Raw genomic sequence first — 21126 nt, forward strand, 5'->3', positions numbered from 1 at the left:
ATTCTGGCTTCTGTCCTCTTCCTCTCCAGTCCTGATGAAGGGTCTTGACCCAAAACGTCGACTGTTTATTTCCCTCCATAGATGCTGCCTGACCTGCTGAGTTCCTCCCGCACTTTGTGTGTGTTGCTCCAGATTCCAGCATCTGCAGAATCTCTTGTGTCTCATGTGGCTTATTGGGTACAGTTCTGGTCGCCACATTACCAGAAAGGTGTGGATGATTTAGAGAGGGTGCAGAAGAAGGTCATCAGGATGTTGCTTGGATTAGAGAGTATTAGTTATAAGGAGAGGTTAGACAAACTTGGATTGTTTTCTCAGAAGCGTTGGAAGCTGAGGGTCAACCTGATAGAAGTTTATAAAATTATGAGAGGTGTAGATAGTCAGTCTTTCCTAGAGGGTGGAAATGTCAAATATTAGAGGGCATAGCTTTAAGGTGAGAGGGGATTTACGAGACAAGTTTTATTTTACACAGAGAGGTAGGTGCCTACAATGCACTGCCAGGGGAAGTGGTGGAAACAAATATGATAGCAATGTTTAAAAGGCATTTAGATAGGCAACACATAGGCAGGGAATGGAGGGATATGCATCATGTGCAGGCAGATGTAATTAGTTTGGAGTGGCTTCATGGTTGGCACTGAGAGAATGGGCTAAAGGGCCTGTTCCTGTGCTGTACTGTTCTATGTTTCAATGTTCTGTTCCCTATAGAGGATACTACATCATTTTGGTTCTCAAATCACAGCAGGTTCCAAGGTAGAATTCTGAGGAAAATTTGTGGCCTTTGTGAGTCTCTAGCTATCTGGCTCAGTCAGATTCAAACAGAAGCATTTTCCATTGTTTAGAACATTGCATTGTGTGTTTGTCTGGAATATATATTTGGGACTTGAAGCTGCAACTTTCTGGAAAAAGTCATGAATTTGATTGGTTAAGATAGCACACTATCTGACTGAGCAATTGACACATTAGTCTTGATGATAAGTCGCATCCTGTCAGCTGACCTTCCTTCGTATGAAGCTTCAGTTTTGCAATGATGAAAGGTCACTGAGCTCAAACAATAACTATTATCCTCCGAATAGATGTGGTCTTATTTGAGCATTTCTAGCATTTATTGCTCTTTATTTCAGATTTCCAGGTCCTGCTATTTTAGATTTTATTAATCTATTTCCTTAAGAATTATGGAAGGAGTGAAGTTGCATTCAATCTAGTCTTTTATTTTTGTCAGTCCAGGGACCAAAGGAGTGGTATTCTTGCCGTGTTTCAGTTTTAGTGGCACTGTGTTTATTAAAAAATTATGCAAAACACATGCAAAAAGGTAGCTCATGGACCAAATGCACAAAGGTTGACATGAAATATTACATGCATTATAGAAGTATTGCTGCTTGATAATTTGTTTTTTTCCCTGTCTGGTTCTGCTTTTATATTAGAGGAACTAAAACACATTAAATATTTCAAATAACAGTATTCATATCATCATGGCAATAAAATCAAAAGCTATTGATTTACATTGACTGAGTTCTTTGTGAACTGGCTTCCTTGGATTTATACTGTGGATCCAATTCTGCAACTTTGTCTAGCAAATTTTATAAATTAGTCTGGGGCAGCACATGGGGACCAGAGCATGGTGGCTTCTTGGAATTGTCAGTGGTTGAGGGAGGTGTCATTTGAGAGTATATGTGGAATGTCATTCCAACTGAGTTAGAATTCTCACTATCACTCTCTCTCCTGCACGCATGCGCGCGCGTGTACACACACACACACACACACACACACACACACACACACACACACACACACACACACACACACACACACACACCTCTTGCAGTATATCCCACCTGTCAGTAATTTCAATCAACTTGTTTTCTATTAACAAAACAGTTTCAACAAGCATCTGCTTAAAAATGCTGGTGAGGGTGAGGCACTGTGTTCTCACACTTCATTTTCTTCTCATTTGTTTCATACAACCCATGAAGATTGTGGTTTTTTCCATTAATTTTTTGTGTTCTTGATGTGGCCCTTTAGAGAAACACAATGCTATAAGCTGAAGCTCAATCTTGGTGGAAAGCTATTCATGTTCTGCAGCTGTTCCATATAACTATCCAGTGCACATGATCATCTTGCATGTAACTTTGGTGCCCAATATATAATACAAACATATATTCTGCTATTGTGCAGTCGTACCTTTTGAAGTGTAAAAACAAAAATGGAAATTCCTGGTAGTTGAACTACAAAACAAGATTGAGCTTTAATTGATCATAAGGTGGTCTTGATTCACAGGCATTTCAAGATTTTCCATCAGTTTTGGTTGCTCTTGTCAAAAATTTTCCTGGAATTTGAGGAGATAATTATCGTATTAGGATCTATTTAAAGCAGTCATGAGAGAACTCATTCTCATCTGTCAGGTGCCACAAACTGTTAAAGCTTGAGATTTCTTGAGCAAAGATATTAAATGGATGAAGCTAGCTACCAATCTACGGGGCTTTAGCAATCAGCTGATGTGAGTGCTTGTTATTGATGCTAACAAACCAAAATAACCCTGTACCCTCCACATTCCAAGCCCCATTCACACACCTTATGATTCTTGTCAGCAAGTCACATATCGACTCCAATATCCCTTTAAACCCATCAGAAATCTGTTCAACGTGGCTGCAATCTATATACTTCCAGGTTTTTGAGCTACATCAGAATGGTTTGAGAAGAGATCTTGCATATTAAGTCTTGTTAATGGAAACGGCCCCCTAAACTTACCTTGTCACTGGTGTACTCGTGATAATGCTTATTCTGACCAAATACGTGAAATCATCTGTGCAAGGGTGCTCAAGGCTCCTCTTTGTTTTTAGTTATTTTGGTTCTGTAAATGAGAGAAATTAATATTAGCTTCCCTGCTTAGATTTACAAAACATTCCATTTTATTTTATTTGGTGCTATAACCTATAAATTTTAGATTACAGTTTGCAGTTTTAGTGCCAATGTTGTACATACCATGTGCTAATACATCTTTATTGAAATTTTTGAGATCATTAAGTTTAAATGCAGCACATGCAATAAGGGCCTTGGAAAAGCATGAAGTTCAAATGCTTTGCTGTCCAGGTTTGCGGTATGTTGCTTCAGTAGCTTCTCTTGTGGAACCCTGTCATGGTTTCCTTGCACCCTTTATCTATATTGACAGCTTTGTCATTTTAAGCAGTTTATGAAAATTTTCCTACTTGAATTCATGAAAAGGAATGCTAATATGTAGAAATAAAATATACTGAGTGCTGATTTAAAAATTCTATCAGCTTAAATTCACTCAGATTTGAAGTTCTATCTCTTCCTAAATTAATAATGTTCTTGCACATTGATGCCAGTTTTTCCATGTTTATTGAAGAAACAGTATATCGGTACATGTAATAGAACTTGATAAAGTAAGAACCCCAAACTGAAGTAGAAGGTACAGATCAAAGGTAATTATTCAAATTCAAGGAAGGTGAAAAGCAATGCTCTATAGGGATTCAGTGTTGGGACCACTTATTTGAAACTTCCATTGCTGAATTGGACTTAAGATCAGTTCAGTATCAAAATTTGTAAATGATACCAACATACCATGGTGGGATCAGGGTGAGAAACTGAGCAGTGTGGTATGCCAATGTACAAGAAGATATAGGCAGTTATGTGGTCCCTTTCGGGTTGGGACTAGTGGGTGCCACAAGGATTGTTGCTGGGGCCCCATGGTTCACAATCTATATGAGTGATTTGAACAAGGGGATCAAGTATAATATATTGCAAGTTTTTTATAAATACAAAGCTAGGTGGTCATGTGGATTTGTGAGGATGTTGCAGTACGGCTTGGAAGGGAGATAGTCAGGTGAAGTGAAAGGTCAAGGACATGGCCCATGGAAAAAAGTGAAGTCATCCACATTGATAGTAAAAATAGAAAGGCAGAATATTTTAAATGGTGAGAGATTGAAAGTTGTTGGTGGACCTGGGTGTCCTCATTAATAAAACACTCAGAAGTTAATTCAGCAATTAGGAAAGTAAATGGTAGGTTGTTTTTTATTGCAAGTTTTCAGTACAAGAGTAGAGATATTGTACTCCAATTATAATGGGCCCTGGTGGGATCACATTGTGTACAGGCCTAGTCTCCTTACCTAAGGAAGGATATAATTGCGAGAAAGGTGTGCAGGTAAGGTTCACTAGATTGATTCCTGGGATGGTGGATTTTTTTGGATATGGGAGATATTAAGTAGACTAGGCCTGTTCATTCTTGAATTTAGGAGAATAAGCTGTGATCTCATTGAAATGTACAAAATTCTTATGGGATTTGACAGGGTAGATTTGAATGAATGTTTCCCCAGGCCAGAATATCAAGAACCAGGGGGCAAGTTTCAAAAAAGGGAGTCAGCCATTCAGAATAGACATGGGATTTCTTCACCTAAAGGTTAGTGATTTGTTGGAATTCTCTACCCAAGAGGGATGATGCGCAAATTGGCAGTGAGAAGTATGGGCTCAGAATCTAGGGTAATATTGCCGAGTTGGTAGGATGGGCAGAGCAATGGCGTATGGAATTTAATGCCGGTATGTGTGATGTGATGCATTTTGTGAGGATTAATAAAGATAGGGCTCCAGGAAGTACTGAGGAACAAAAGGACCTGAAGGTGGCAGCAACAAGTAGGTAGGGTGGTTAAGAAGGCATACAGGATACTTGCCCTTTTTTTAGCTGTGGAACAATATAAATGCAGGGAGGTTACAATTTTATAAAACATTGGTTAGGCCACAGCTAGATTACTGTGTGCAGTTCTGATTGCCACACTGTAGGTAGGATGGGATTGCACTGAAGAGAGGGCAGAGGAGATTCACCAGAACGTTACCTGGGATGGAAAGGTTAAGTTATGAGAAACAGGTTGGGTTTGTTTTCCTTAGAGTGGAGGAGGCTGAGGTGGGACCTGATGGAGGTATATAGAATTATGGGCATAGGTAGTGTATTTGATAGGAAACTTTTCCCATAGCAGAGGTGTATAAAATGAGAGGACATGGGTGGAAAGTAACAGGTAGGAGGTTTAGAGAGGATCTGAGAAGGAACTTTTCGTCCAGAGGGTGGTTGGAATCAGGAATTCACAGCATGAATGGGTGATGTATCAGGTATCTCGCAATATTTAAGAAGTATCAGGACAAGGACTTGAGTCACCAAGACCAAGAAAGCTTGGACCAAATGAAATTAGTATAGATGGCTACTTGATGGTAGGTATGGGCATAGAGGCCAAAGGGACTGTTTTTGTGCTGTATGACTTTATGCCTCAATATGGAGGCTCAGTTGCTTGACAGAGATGAACAGATTTTAGGATATCAAGAGACAGGATTCACACAGCAAAGTGGTGCTGAGGTATATGTAATTATTTTCCTCAAAGTGAGAACAGGTATGAATGGCTTCCATTAAAATAAGAACAGAAAATGTTAGAAATACTCAGTAGGTCAGACAGCATCTGTAGAAAGAGAAACAAAGTTAATGTTTCAGGTTGAAAACCCTTCATTATACTACACCAATATCTGATGAAGGGTAATTCTGTTTCTCTTTCCACAGATGACCAGATGAGTATTTCTAGCACTTTCTATTCCTATTTCAGATTTCCTGCTTCTATTACGTATGTTCTTATGTTGTTGTGTTAAAAATATATCACCCTCTTCTTTCAGCATTGGGGAGGGATAGTTCCCATTATGACACCCTGGTCCAATCACCAATTCCCACTATTACACCCTGCCCTTACCACCAACATTCCTGTGCAGATGGGGGGAGTACAACATCTGCCTTTTTAACTCCTCACTTTTTGCTGTCCAAAAGCATGCAACTAAGATGAAATAGCAATTTATTTATGTTTAATTTAGTATACTAAGTTTGGCACAACATAGACTGAAGACAGCATATGCAGATTGGGTGGCCAATTTAAAGAAAATGTCCATTTTGTCTGCGCACTGAGCCTTCTGGTCACCGTCACTATAAACCTTCTCACTTGCAATAATTTTGCCCTCCTGTTACACTGAAGCTGAGTGAGAAATATTTCTCTTGAGCCTGTTAGAGCCTTTGTGACGCAACATGGAGGTCTACAATTTGACAACACAAACATTGAACCTATTTTTTTTCAGTTATTGGTAATGATTCGGCTTTTCCCATTTACACCTGAGCTAGACCACTCTTAATTATATTATCCATTACTATCCTTTTGTAGCGGTTGCTACCGCGGAATAAAACAAGACTCTACTCGGAGGATTGCCAAACAGAACTGGTTTATTTTCCCGCCTTGTGCGGGCCCTTTAAGGGAGAAAAACTCCCGCCCAAAAAAACCGGCAATGACGTAAGTCCTACGTCATCAGGACTTTCCCGCGCGCGGGTTCTCCCCGTCGCTCGGAAAGACGAGGCCCGCCGCCATCTTGGGCCTCGTCGCTCCGACGCCGCGCGACCCGACTGCCGAGCCGGTTCGCCCGACTAGACGGTGAGTCGCCACACAACCCCCCCCAGAACCGGCGAGACAGTCCCCAAGGTCCGTGGGCTGTGCCAGCTGCCGCTTAGGGGGGCGGCCTCTGCGTCGTGGTGTGGCAACCTCGACAGGCTGTTGCAGATCCAAATGGGCCGGTTTGAGGCGGTCTGCCATGAAAACCTGTTCCCTGCCTCCAATGTCCAAAATAAAAGTGGATCCGTTATTCCGTATGACTCGGAACGGTCCCTCATATGGTCGTTGCAATGGTGCCCGAGGTGTGCCCCTGCGAACGAAAACAAACTTACAGTCCCGTAGTTCCTTGGGCTGGCAGGATGGGGCTTGACCGTGCCATGAGGTGGGAATCGGGGCCAAGGTGCCGAGCTTCTCGCGCAGTCTTTGTAGAACTGCTGGGGGTTGTTCCCCTTGGTCCTGAAGGGCAGGTATGAAATCCCCGGGGACAACTAGTGGCGCCCCGTATACAAGCTCAGCTGACGAAGTGCGGAGGTCTTCTTTGGGGGCAGTGCGTATGCCGAGCAGGACCCAAGGCAGCTCGTCAACCCAGTTAGGACCCTTCAGGCGGGCCATCAAGGCCGATTTTAGATGGCGGTGAAAACGTTCCACCAACCCGGGCGGCTGTCTCCTGGTCCAGAGAGCTAACCACATGGTAGTACTTCGTGGAGTCGGAGGTGATCTGCCGAAGGTGGAATTGCGCTTCAGCCTGGTCAAACCAGACGCTGGGCCGAAGTGTCCAAAAGGTGGGCAGCTTGAGGGCCACTGCGTTGGCTGCTGCGCTGTCGTCCATTTCGCGGGTCCAAAAGCTGTTTGGACCGTCGGGGTCACCAATGTAGCGGTTGCTACCGCGGAATAAAACAAGACTCTACTCGGAGGATTGCCAAACAGAACTGGTTTATTTTCCCGCCTTGTGCGGGCCCTTTAAGGGAGAAAAACTCCCGCCCAAAAAAACCGGCAATGACGTAAGTCCTACGTCATCAGGACTTTCCCGCGCGCGGGTTCTCCCCGTCGCTCGGAAAGACGAGGCCCGCCGCCATCTTGGGCCTCGTCGCTCCGACGCCGCGCGACCCGACTGCCGAGCCGGTTCGCCCGACTAGACGGTGAGTCGCCACACTTTCTTCATTAAGCCATCTATCCCTTAGATACGTAAATTCACCTATCTTCTGTTCTGTCACATGCATCCATGTTTGTTGGCTCTTCCCCTCTACACTTCCCATCTGAGTATTCTCAGCATTTTAATTTCAGATTTTCAGCATCTGTGGCATTTTGCAAACTTGACCTATTTGTCCCTTTGCCAACTATCTGTTACAGATTCTAATATGTCCACCAGCTCAATGACTCAGAGCAGAACGTCTCATGGCTGAGACAGTTCCCAAGAAAGTGGTCACCCAGTCTTGTAGTGCATGGGTAGACTCTATTGTGGCACGTCTTCAAACACACTCTTGAAATGGCAATGTGCTGGAGGAACTCAGTGGGTCAAACAGCAGCCCTGGGAGGAAGGAAATTGTCAACATTTCAGGTCGAAACCCTTCATTAGGACTGACACAGGGTTTCCACCCGAAACAGCGACAATTTCTTTCCTCCCACAGATGCTGCTCGACCTGCTGAGTTCCTCCAGCAGATTGTTTGTTGCTCAATATTTCAGTGTCTGCAGCCTCTTGTGTCTACACTCTTGAAATGGATTGAGTACTGTTTTTCTTCACACTGGGCGCATTGATAGGAATTTCTTTTCTTTTTATGTAACACTCTCAAAATGCAGTCAGAGGTTAAACCATCCTTCCTGCAGATAGTAAATAGATACTAATCCATTTGTCCTTCCTCCTCATCCCTTATGTATTTCATTGAAAATGGCAGCAGTTATTTTTGAACAATGTTGTTCTGAAGTTATTGCATCTTATATCAGTGGGTAGATATTATTCCTTGGATGCCAAAAACCTCAGTGTGGCTGTATTCCACATAAATTGGTTTATTATTGTGACATGTACAGTGAAAAACTTGTCTTGCATACAGTCCATAGAGATCAATTCATTACAAAAGTACATTGAGGTAGTACAGGGTAAAAATAATAACAAGGTGCAGAATAAAGTGTTACAGTACAGAGAGCGCAGTGCAGATAGACAGTAAGATGCAAGGTCACAACGAGGTAGATTGTGAGGTCAAGAGTCCATCTTATCATACTAGGGAACCATTCAATAGTCTTATAACAGCGGGATAGAAGCTGTCCTTGAGCCTGGTGGTATGTGCTTTCAGGCTTTTGCATCTTCTGCCCAATGGGAGGGGGAAAAGAAAATGTCCGGGGTGTTTGGGATCTTTGATTATGGTGGCTGCTTTACTGAGGCAGCAAGAAGTGTAAACAGAGTCCATGGAGTGGAGGTTGGTTTCTGTGATGTGCTGAGCTGTGTCCGCAACTTTCTGCAGTTTCTTGTGGTCCCGGGCAGAGCAGTTGCCATACCAAGCCGTGATGCATCTAGAGAGGATGCTTTCTATGGTGCATCAATAAAAATAGGTGAGGGTTAAAGGGGACATGCTAAATTTCTTTAGCCTCCTGAGGAACTAGAGGTGCTGGTGAGCTTTCTTGGCCATGGTGTCAACATGGTTGGATCAGGACAGGCTATTGACATCAGCACCATTGATGTAAACAGGAGCATCTGCACTGCCCCCCCCCCCTTCCTGAAGTCAATGACCAGCTCTTTTGTTTTGCTGACATTGAGGGAAAGATTGTTGTCATGACACCGTGTTACTAGGCTCTAACTCATTCCTGTACTCCAACTCATCATCATTTGAGATACGGCTCACCAGAGTGGTATCATCTGCAAACTTGTAGATGGAGTCAGAGCAGAATCTGGCCATGTGACATATGTAGAGAAATCTGCGCTCCAGTCATTAATCCTCAGTTATTATTACCATTACAATGTTTCATGCAACATTTTTATGCCGCGTTGCTTCAATCTTTTCATCAAATCATTATATCCTTATTCTCCATTTCTGGTGACTCGTGATAGGTTTCTGTAATACACTGAAAACAATATAGGAATCAATCTTGATATAATAAAATTGGCTGGAAATTGCTGTAAATGGCAGATTTCTTCTAAGCAAGAGCAACACCTCAGAGTGTGTGTGAATGTGAACTGCATTTTCTGCAGGTGACGTGGCAGTCTTCCAGTACGAATGTCAAATGGAAATGCAATGGTTGTGCGCTCCTTAACCATACACCTTCATTGGGAAGTGTAATTTTAGGATAACTGCATTTTGGCTTGAGATGCAAATTTAATGTTTGTTCTTTTGTCTGAAACAATCAAAATGCTGATAAGGTACCTTTATCAGTAGGTGTCCAACCTGAAAAAAAGATATTCATAAGCAGTATTACTCAGTATATTGCAGGTAAATCAATAACATGTTTAAAGCAGGATACAGTCTGACTTTTCTTGGATCCATGGCTTCTTGCAGCATGGAAACCTTCCAGGAATGGCTAAAAACACAGCCCACAAATCAAAGGTGAATTTATGCTTGTTTCATTGTAAATTGTGTTCAGTCCAAGACAGTGTGTCTCAGTATGTTTCTTGTCAACCATTTGTTTTATATAATGTTGCTGAAGGATGGGCAAGGAAGAAGGAGGAAGCCAAAGATTTATACATGGGGGAACTCCATAGGTAATGGCACTGGAGTAGGAAGGGATGCAATTACTGGAGATAGTTGATGCAAACTAGTGAGAGCAGTTCCACTGAGTTAGTTGAAACACCAAAGATTTGGTGCATGAAAATCAAAAAACTGCAGAGAGTGAAAATCTAAAATAAAAACCAGCAGGAAACACTCAGCAGATCAGACAAAATTTGTGGAAAATGAAAGAGTTTCAGGTCAAAGACCCTTAGTCAGATGTTGGTGCAATAGGAGAACAAGAAATTAGGAGGGTTAAAAGAGGTCATGAAATGTCCTTGACAAGTAGGATTAGGGACAATCCCAAGGTATTTTTTTTTATGTATTATTAGGAGCAAGAGGGTAGGTCCACTCAAGGACAGAGGGAAATTATGCCTGGAGCCAGAAGAAGTGGGTGATGTCCTTAATGAGTACGTTGCATCAGTATTCACCAAGAAGGATATGGACGATGGTGAGATAAGGAGGTGTGTGTTGATATTCTAAGGCATGTAGATATCAAGAAGAAGGAGGTGTTAGGTGCCTTGAAAAACATTAAGCTGGGTAAGTTCCCAGGGTTTGATGGGATTTATCCCAGTATACGGAGGGAAGCAAGGGAGGAGATGTTGCTTCGGCCTTGGCAGAGGTCTTTGTATCCTCACTAGACATAGGCAAGGTCCCAGAGAACTGGAGAATAGCCAACGTTGTCCTCTCTTTAAGTAGGGCAATAGAGACAAACCAGGAAATTATAGACCAGCGAGCCTTACAACAGTGGTAGGGAAATTATTGAAGATTCTTAGGGATAGGATCTACTCTCATCTGGAAAAGCATAGACTTATTAGGGATAGTCAGCGTGGCTTTGTGCAGGCAAGGTCACGTCTTATAAACTTAAGATTTTTTGAAGAGGTGATGAAAATGATTGATGAGGGTGGGGCAGTGGAAGTTATACACATGGATTTTAGTAAAGCTTTTGATAAGGTCACTCATGGGAGGCTGATCCAGAAGATCACTCTTGTCCCTGCTGTGCCAGTAGCCTATCTGATATATTTATATGTCTTTCACTAAATAGTATACGATTCTGTACAAGATGCAACCTGCTGGAAGAACTCAGCGGGTTGAGCAGCATCTGTGGAAGGAAAGTAATTGTCGATGTTTCAGATTGAAACCCTGCATCAGGACTGAGAGCAGAGATGGCCAGTATAAAGATGAGAAGGGGAGTGGTGAGACAGTGTCCTCAGGCTTCTGTCTCACCATTCCATTTCTTCTCTTTATACTGGCCATCTCCCCTTTCCACTCTGAATCCTGATGCAGGGTTTCAACCCAAAATGTTGACAATTCCTTTCCTCCCACAGATGCTGCTCGACCTGCTGGGTTCCTCCAGCAGATTGTTTGTTGCTCCAGATTCCAGCATCAGCAGTCTCTTGTGTCTCTTTACAAGATAAACTAGCAGTTTTAGCTGTGCATCACATCTTGAGACCAGATCTGGAAAGAGTAATCTTAAGAGAAGAACCAATGTCCCTCTACAGACTAAGGAACACCTACTGTACAGTCTCTACAGCCCAATTTCTTCTATCCCTATGCAGGCTTTCACCAACCTGCCCATCCATATCCCACTGTTTTTTCTATGCTGAATCCTGTAAACTAGCAACATTGATTTGTAATTCCAATATTTGTTTCTCATGCTGCATTTCACTTTGCATGTGTCCTACTTTTAAGTTAATTTTTATATTACTTTCTCTCCAAATGTTTGGCATCACTCTTGATTTTAAAGATTCCTACAATAGATTCCCATCAATTAGGAAGCTATCTCCTGAAGTTTGCTGAGCATTTTTTTTCCTCCTTTTCTTACCCAAATTTTAATGTCATTGCAACAAAAGTAAATTGCTGCATTCATGTATTCTTTTATTCTGTTCGGAACTCTAAGCAGCAATGTTTTTTTATGACTGTTTACACACGTGGACCCTGCTACTTCACAATATCAAACCCATAGTTCCCTAATGCTACCAAGTCCCAGCATCCAGTGGTACAATACAACATCACACCAGCCTGCCAACCTTAAAGACCTTCTCTCTCCAGTGCATTAAACTTGGTCTATGTACACTGCTGCTACCAGTCTCCATTATTTCTCACTTTCTGGTGCTGCTAACCCTTAAAATCTCTCACTCCCAAATACTCAGTTGAACTGGGTCAGATCCACTGGCAAATAAAGACCCTAAATGTTCTCTGCTATTGAAAACAGACTACGACTAATTCTAGTGGAAATTCAGTGGCATGCTTGGCTTCTTCCTTCAGCTTTGTTTGGGAGTTGGGCCTCAGCCTGCTCCAGTCAAAGCCTTTGAAGTGACAGCAGTGGGAAATCCTTACTTAGACATTTAGATTTATGGCCTCGATGAGCTTCAGCACGATTAGAGGCCGTCATGCCCAGTGAGATAAAGTGTGCAAGTCTTCACACTCTGGAAATGTGAAGTCCAGGCTGAGGTTAGGGCTTAGGCTTTTGAAAGCCATAGAATTTTTTTGGGTCATAAATCTTTGACCCTAGTATCCATTTGGGGTATCCAGATTATTCTTTCAAAGAAATGAACCATACTATGCCCAATGAACTAATCCTTGTGCTTACTTTTAGTGCTTTTGCCTATCCTATTAATACCATGCAGTGCACCCCAGTGGTTGCGGCACAGTTGGTGCAGAGCTGCTGAAATGTACTGGAGGGAGCTGTGGATGGCCGTGAAGGACAATCTTGAGCAGCTCGAGGCAAAGAAGATTTGGCTTTGGATGAGATCACCTTGGAAGTGAGCAGCAGCAACTTGGTTAACACATTCTAGCAAAAGCACAGGGGTACTGGCAATGGTGAGATCGTGTAGAGGATTTGTGCTCTTCATAGCAAACCCTATGATCCGTCCTGAAGAAGGGTCCTGACCCGAAACATTGATTGTCTGCTTTTCTCCACGGATGCTGCCTGGCCTGCTGAGTTCCTCCAGCATCATCGTGTTTTTCATCTAGATTCCAGCATCCCCAGTCCTTTGTTTCTCTATGATCTGTTGGACAGATTGCTGGAGTCTCACGACACCCTCATTCTCCCTTTGAGCACCAGCATCAAAAGGTAATGATGCTTCCAACAGTTTATTCTCTTGATTTTGACCACTTATGAGAACTCCATAACCCAGACTTAAGCTCTAGATGTAATTCTCGTTGAAAAATCTGAATATTTCTGACTTCTGGTAAATGAATGCTGATTTCTAAGCATTGTTATTAGCTAATAATATTCAAAATCATAGAGTCATGTGGGACAGAGAGAGACCAGACTGGCTCTAAGAAAGTTTCCAACTCAAATAAGGGCCCTCTCCTGGTTTTCACCTGTTCTTTCCCTAGGCTTGCAAAACAATCCCATCCTGTACTATTGTCCCCTTTCCCCCAATAAGGAAGCAGTGTCCAAGACAACTCCCACATTATTCCACCTGCAGTTCCTCCCTCGCTTTGTGTTCTGACCAGCTGCACTCAGTGTTTTTTTTCTGAGTTGCTTTCCAGCTACTTGATGGCGTGAGCAGTCTGTTCTCCTGCAGCTTTACATTTTCTCACTAGATGAACATTTTCTGATTACAGTCTCTGTTGACAGCTTTCCACATTATTTTGCAAAAACAAATCCATAAATCTGCAAAATCAATGCCACAATCAATGAGGTCCACATAAAGATTGTCCGTCTTTTGTACTGCAAAAACTTGAATTTATTCTTCAGTAGGAATACACCAATAACTGAATTGTTTATCAAAATATTGCTCTGAAATAAAAAGGTTTAAACTATACAAACCAGGTTAGGTGTCAGTCTTGGCTCAGTGGTGGAAGTCTTGCCTCTGAATCAGAAGCTTCAAGACTCACTTGAGACCATAAACACACAATCCAACCTACACTGGATTGCAGAAATGAGGAAATGTGCTTTTGAAGTACTGTCCTTTAACTTGATATATTAAAACAAAGGCCTGGTCTGTCCTCTTGGGTAATTATAAAATATTGGATGGCACTGTAGCATGAACAGTCAACTGTTCTCCAGTTGGCAACATTTATTAATGATTAAATATCATCAAATGACAATCTGGTTAACTATCTCACTGTTATTTTTGGGTTTTTGCTTTATGCTATTTTCCCTACAGTGAGTAATTGCACTGCAGAAATAATTAATTGGTTATGAAGCATTTGCTATATCCTTAAATCATGAAATACATCATATTAATTTGTTATTTTTCTTGATAGTGCTCATCACATGGTAGGTTTCAAATCACAGTATAATTTTAAATTTTTACTCCAATTATCATTAATTATCCATTATTAATTGCCATGGCTCAAAGTTGAAGATAAATTCCAGTGCAAATTAAAAAATGGATATTATGTCATCATGACCCTATTTTATCAACCTAACGTAAAAATAGCTTACTTTCAAATATATATTTGCAATGTCATTTTGTTTGGAACAGCATTTAAACAATTTTTTTCTAATATCTTAGACACATTTTAAAAATTATTTATCATTTCCTATCTGGGACATCCCTTTGTAATAAATTTACAGAGTGTCGTTCAAATGATTCCCATTACATTGGCTTCAAATGGGCCAGATCTTCTGCTGACTGTCAACCCAACCAGGTTTGCTGGCTTCCAGCCCTAAAAGGCTGCCCTAATTTACAAACGGCACTGCATCACGGGGCTTTTCCAATCTTGCCTATAACGGCACGGCACTGGAATTGCATTGAGAGCTAGTTGAGCCAAACCCCTAGTACCACCAGTACCAAGCAAATTGAATATCTGCAAATGTCTGACATTTATAAACGTTCAAAAACACACAATGATAAAAGGGTTTGGAGTTTGAACAGCTGAAATCACAAGAGGCTAGCGGTTTCATAGACCGCACATTCCAGGAGGTGGTCACCCAAGGGAAAGCATAGAAAAGGAATGAGTGACTATCCAATGGATGAAAAGCAGCAGGCAGTGAGTTTAGTAGACCCTTTAAGGTCATCTTGCTCTCTAACCAGTCTGTGAATACTAATGGAAAAGGAGCTTCCCCTAGAAGTGTAGCCAGAGCCAAGACCATAGCACCATGGGTGATTCAACTGTACAGCAAGGGAAAAGAAAGATCAAGAAAACAAATAGTTATGTAATGGGCATTCTATGACCAGGGGAGCAGACTGGCATTTGCATGGTTGTAGAAGTGGCTGGAGGAGGGATTAAGCAGCTACAGGAAGTTCTGAAACAGGAGATACCTAGAGGCTATAGTCCACGTTGGTACTAAATACATAGATGTAAAAGTAATGTGGTTCTTTGGGCTAATTTTAAGGAGTTAGGACAGAGATTAAGATCTCAAGTAGTAATCTCAAGATTACTTACTTCCTGTACCATGCACACATAAGGATAGAAATAGGAACATGGCAATAGATAAATGCATGGCTGGAGAGGTGGTGCAGGAGGTAGGCTACAGATCACTGTGGCATAGAGACCAGTTTTGGTGAGGAGGGACCTGTGCAAGCTAGATGGATTGCACAATTGCACCTCAACCGAGTTTGGACCAATGTCTGGGAGCTAGTGCCAAGGGAGGGCTGTTCACTCATGCCATGGGGGGGGGGAGGCACAAAGATTGAAATTAATTTAGTATGGGGATGGGTAAATAAAAGTAGCAATGAAGAGAGCACCATGCCTAAAGAAAAGTAGTACCAAAACAAGAAATAGTAAGTTTTTAGACAGCACCAAACTAAAGAAGAGTTCAAAGAGGTCTAAACACACCATTAATATATTGGAGGTCACCATTGACAAGAAACTTAACTGGGCCAACCATGTAAATATTGTGTGTGTGGGGATGGGGGGCGAAGGATAGAACATAGAACAGTACAGCACAGGAACAGGCTCCAGCCCATGATGCCTGCGCTGGACACGATGCTGAATTAAACCAAGTCTCTTTTACCTGCACATGATCCATATCTCTCCATTCCCTGCATACTCTTGTGGCTACCTAACAGCCTCTTAAAAGCCACTATCATACCTATCACTGTGTAAGGAAAAATTTGCCCTGATCATCTCCTTTGAACTTTCCCCCTCTCACCTTAAATGCATCTCCTTTAGTACTTGACAGTTCTACCTTGGGAAAAAGATTCTGACTGTCTGCCCTCTCTATGCCTCTCAATCTTATAAAATTGCCTAACCAAAGTTTTATATAGCTACAACATGACTTCCTTACTCTTAAACTCAATGCCACAACCAATGAAGGAAAGCATGCCATTTGATTATTTTGCCACCCTAACTACTTGTGTGGCCACTTTCAGTGAGCCTTGGATTTGGACCCCAAGCTCCCTCTGTACATCAATGCCATTAAGGGTCCTACCATTAACTGTATACTTTCCACTTACATTTGATCTCCCAAAATGCAACATCTCACACTTGCTCAGATTAGACGTCATCTGCCATTTATTTGCCCATACCGCTATCTGATCTATATTCTGCTGTATCCTTTGACAGCATTCTACACAACTCCACCAATCTTTGTGATGTCTGCAAACTTATTAACCCACCCAAGTCACTTGTATATCACAAACAGGGGACCCAGCTCCGATCTCTGCGGAACACCACCAGTTACAGACCTCCAGCCAACATAACACCCTTCCAACACTACCTGCCTTCTATGGGAAGCTAATTCTGAATCCAAAATACCAAGTCAATGTGGATCCCATGCATCTTAACCTTCTGGGTCAGCCTAACATGGGGGATCTTGTCAAATGCCTTACTATAATCCATGTAGACAACATCCACTGCCCTACCTTCATCAATCTTCTTCATTACCTCCTCAAAAAAGCTCATCAAGTATGTAAGACATGACCTGCCCTGCACAAAGCTATGCTGATTGTCCCTTATTAGGCCTTGTTTTTCCAAATGCACACAAATCCTATCCCAAAGAATCCTCTCCAGTAGCTTCCCTACCACTGATGTGAGGCTCACCGGCAAAGGAACAACACTATCTACTCTCCAGGACCACTCTTGTTGCTAGTGATACAAAAATCTCCATCAAGGCCCCAGCAATCTCCTCTCTTGCCTCTTTCAATAACCTGGGATATGTCCCATCAGGACCTGGGGACACATTGATCCACACTGATGCTCTTCAAAAGACCCAGCAATGCCTCCTCCCTGATCTCAAAATGCCCTGGCACGTTAACAAGCACCATATGTATCTCACTATCTTCCATGTCCTTCTTCTTAGTGAATATCGAAGGAAAGTACTCAGTACCTTGTCCATATCTTCTGACTTCAAGCATAAATTCCCTCCTTTATCTTTGAGTGATCCTATTTTCTCCCTAGTTATCCTCTTGTTTTTAATGCAAGTATAAAATGCCTTGGGATTCTCTTTAATCCTATTTACCAAGAACATTTCATGGCCCCTTTTGGGCTTCCTAATCCCCTGCTTGAGCTCTTTCCTGCTATCCTAATGGTAGTTCAGAGGCTGAGTATCTTGCAGTAAATGACTTACCTTCTGATTCCCAAAGCTTTCCTATCACCTACAACATACAAATCAGCAGTCTGATACTCTCTTTGCCTGATTGAATGCAGCTGCCAATAATAATCAAGCTCAAAGCAGATCAGGACAAAGCAGGTGATTTGTTACAAAGCCACACCCCTAAATATTCACTCCCTCTCCCAATAATGAATTGGTCTGCAGAATGTATCATTTACAGACTTCACACCAGCAACCAGCTATGTCTCCCTCAACAGCTCCCCTCAAATCTGAAACCTCTACCACTTGGAAAGACACAAGCAGCAGGCACATGGGGAGACCACCGTCTCCAAATTTCTCTCAAACATTATCTGAATTTTGAGGTATATCACCTTTCCTTCAAATAAAAACAAGGAACTGGAAATGCTCAGCAGTTCATGCAGCATTTATAGAGAGTAAAACAGGTTAATGTTTCAGGTCAATAACAGCTTATCACAGAACCACTGTAGTTCACAAAGGTCACTCACCACGACCTTTGAAATAAGCAATAAATGCCTTATCAAGAATACATACAGTCCATAAATGCAACATATAAAATATACCTTTGATGACCAACAACTTTGAAGAAGATATTACACATATCCCAACTGCAAAGTTTGGCATATGGTGCCTGTTGTTTGGCACTACAGGTATCATTTTGTATTCACTTTGACATTTGATATGTTTGAGCACATTTTTACCTCAAGTCATGACCTACGCCTTGCTAGTTAGGATGATAGCATAATTTAGTTCTATCAGCATAAAATTCTAAATCATCAAACCATTAAATACTTTGCATCCAATATGCAGCCCTTCTGTCCTATTTAAAGGGATTTGCATTTGATTACTAATTCATTTTGATGGATTGCTGTTTCAAGCAAAGTATTAGATCTATGGTGCACAGTAGATAGTAATTGAAGAAATCTCTATTCTCTTTAACACTGTGCAATACCTAATTTCACTTCCATGTGGGTGATTTTGGTGCACAAGGATGCTGATACAATTACTCATCTTTTTCATGCTGAAAAGAATGGGTGCTATGGAGCCATAAAATTGTTGGTCTGTTCTGAATTAAAGGGGGTGTGGTACATTGAGCAGTGTGCAAGGTTAACAGTACAGCTGGTAGGATATTAGCATTTGATGATGCAGTCAACAAGCTTGACTGTGCATATAAATTATCTGAACTCTTCTATTGTTCTTGACATTCATCTCCTCAGTATTTCTGCTCATCATTTCCTCGTTGTCCTGTGCATACAGACCTCATCATACTTTCCTTCTGCTTATCTCACCAAGATCTCATTTCCAGCATCAGAAAAATAAAGTCAAACTTGGTCTCTCCTGTGTTGCCCAATGCCATTCTTTACTAGGTTGCATTCACATTATATTCCCTCCCCATTAAGAGGTGGCCTTAGGAGGTAATAGAGTTGGCTGTAGCCATTCACAACACTGTGGCTTCCTGCTGAGATGCAAATCAATTTAATAGTGTGATTCATGCCAACTGAATAATACAATCATGTGAAGGAGCAGGGAGTGTGTAACAATAAACAAGGTTGAATGAGTGCATGCAAATTGTGATCAATACACCTTTACTGGTACTATATAATTTATTTTTATCTAATTCTTTGTATATATGCAAACGGTTTCACCAGCTAATTCTCTCCATGTTTCTTTTCCCTTCACACAAATAGTTTATCTTGTCTCTTTCCATTCTGGGGCTGAAGATATGGACATGATTATTTCACTTGATGAGAAGTGGGCCACACACCAACTCAAATAGTGGTAACGTATACATTTTTGAGACAGTTTTAGAAGACAAGTCTTCATAGTGAATCACAATGCATAAGTATGCAGGAGTAGGGAACTTACTAGCTGCAAGAGAAGATCACATACTTTCAAGGGCTTGTGTCAGGCTTTGTGCAAAATGCATTGACTATTTTGTCTACATTGCATATGTAAATCATCATCAACACAACAGGGGTGCCCACCTTGGTATAACCTCTGCCAACAGGTTTCCTCATAGCTCAAGTTACTGCCATCTTGTCTTAGGAGGCCAATGGGCTTCATGTTCACTACTATAACCTTGAGCAGATCCAGAGACAAGCTGATGTACAGTCCCAGTGAGGAACATGGATGCCATGGGAGAGGTACCTGTTGGTTTCTCTCAGTATGGCAACCAATTAACATTGCTCACTGAGTCAAAGGAGAGGCTGATTGGATAATATTTTTTAAAAAGTGCTAAAACTTTAAGTACATGATTCTACAAAATCAAGCCAATGATTTTCTTATCTTTTTGTAATACCCTCAACTTCCTACTATGTATTGAGGAGAACCTTAAATCATCAGTTCCAACCAGCCGTTCGATCTTCGGCAAATCTTGGAACTCAGTGTGCGCATTGTGGAACCATGGGCCAAGTGTTGGTGAAATCCAGTACCATTCAAAATTTCAAAATGAAATATAGCTGATTGCTTTTAAATAGACGGTCCTGTTTATAAGTAAAGAATAATGAAAGGAAACATGAAGTTAAGTATTCAACATAAATTCTATCCTTTGTTTAAATAGAATATTTTCGTTGTATACTCAACAACAATAACTTCTACTGATTCACTAACAGTATGACGTTTTGCCTCGGTGAGATATAACTGTCATTATCTTTTTCTTAAGAGGCACTTTTTTTTCCAAGCTTTTGTCACTGCATGATTCAGTAACTAATGAAAGAAATACCCCCCAGGTGCAGCACACATGATTCACAATACAAGGTTCTAAAATGTGCCTAATTCAGTTAAGACCAAGGGAGGATGGAAGAGATGCTTACTGGCTGATGACACATAATATGTGAATTCTGGGAAGGGTCCTTTAAATGAACAGATATCCTCTAACAAATGAATCACTGACTGACACGATGTTGACTTTCTTCTAAACTCTTGTATAAAGGGCAACAGAAAGGAGGGCTCTGGCTTTTATAACAATGAGCTTCATGGTTAGACCAAATCTGGAAAGAGAAGCCATTTTATTCAAGAATGAAATGAAACATAATTTAAGAATTTTACTGGTTAAAACTAATGCATCATAAACAAAAATGACCACTTGGAAATTAAAATATTGTGAATAGTGGAATTTTCTTAATTATTTGGGGCCCTAGAATATTAATTGTACTTCAGCTATTGTATTATCCAAGTCTCAAAAGGTCTTGGTAGAGAGGAAATAATAAATTACATTTAAAAAGTAGGTTTCCTGAGCTCGAGACATCAAAGCCCACTAATGTTGCTGTGGTAAAGTGAGAAAATATAACAGCTAATTTGCAAATGGTGGCCTACAAATATCAGTGGGAAAAGTGACCAGATAAAACTCTTAATCTAGCAGGCCCAGGACTTCGGTGGTGCTGGACTAGCAGATTTTCCAGACTATTGGATGTTATTCAACACACCTGATTAACTTTTTAGATGCTGTGCAGCAGAATAACAATTTCCAGTGGAAGTGGTGAATTTAATGGGAGCCCAGGAACCGGGGCCCCGGAGTGTGGAAGGGTGCCCAGGAATTGGGCC

The 21126-nt window shown here is 41.4% G+C and overlaps 1 long non-coding RNA gene across 1 annotated transcript in view; it reads right to left on the reverse strand.

Annotated features, from left to right (window-relative positions):
• Positions 1-2187: 2187 nt before the first annotated feature.
• Positions 2188-21126, reverse strand: part of LOC127570338 (uncharacterized) — a 56604-nt gene continuing 37665 nt past the window's right edge. The window contains exons 2-3 of the long non-coding RNA XR_007956348.1: positions 2743-2845; positions 2188-2320 (exon numbers count right to left, since the gene is read on the reverse strand). This is a non-coding gene — a long non-coding RNA (uncharacterized LOC127570338). The remainder of the gene's footprint in view (positions 2321-2742; positions 2846-21126) is intronic.

The sequence above is a fragment of the Pristis pectinata genome, chromosome 5 (genome assembly GCF_009764475.1).
Source record: "Pristis pectinata isolate sPriPec2 chromosome 5, sPriPec2.1.pri, whole genome shotgun sequence".
NCBI classification, from domain to species: domain Eukaryota; kingdom Metazoa; phylum Chordata; class Chondrichthyes; order Rhinopristiformes; family Pristidae; genus Pristis; species Pristis pectinata.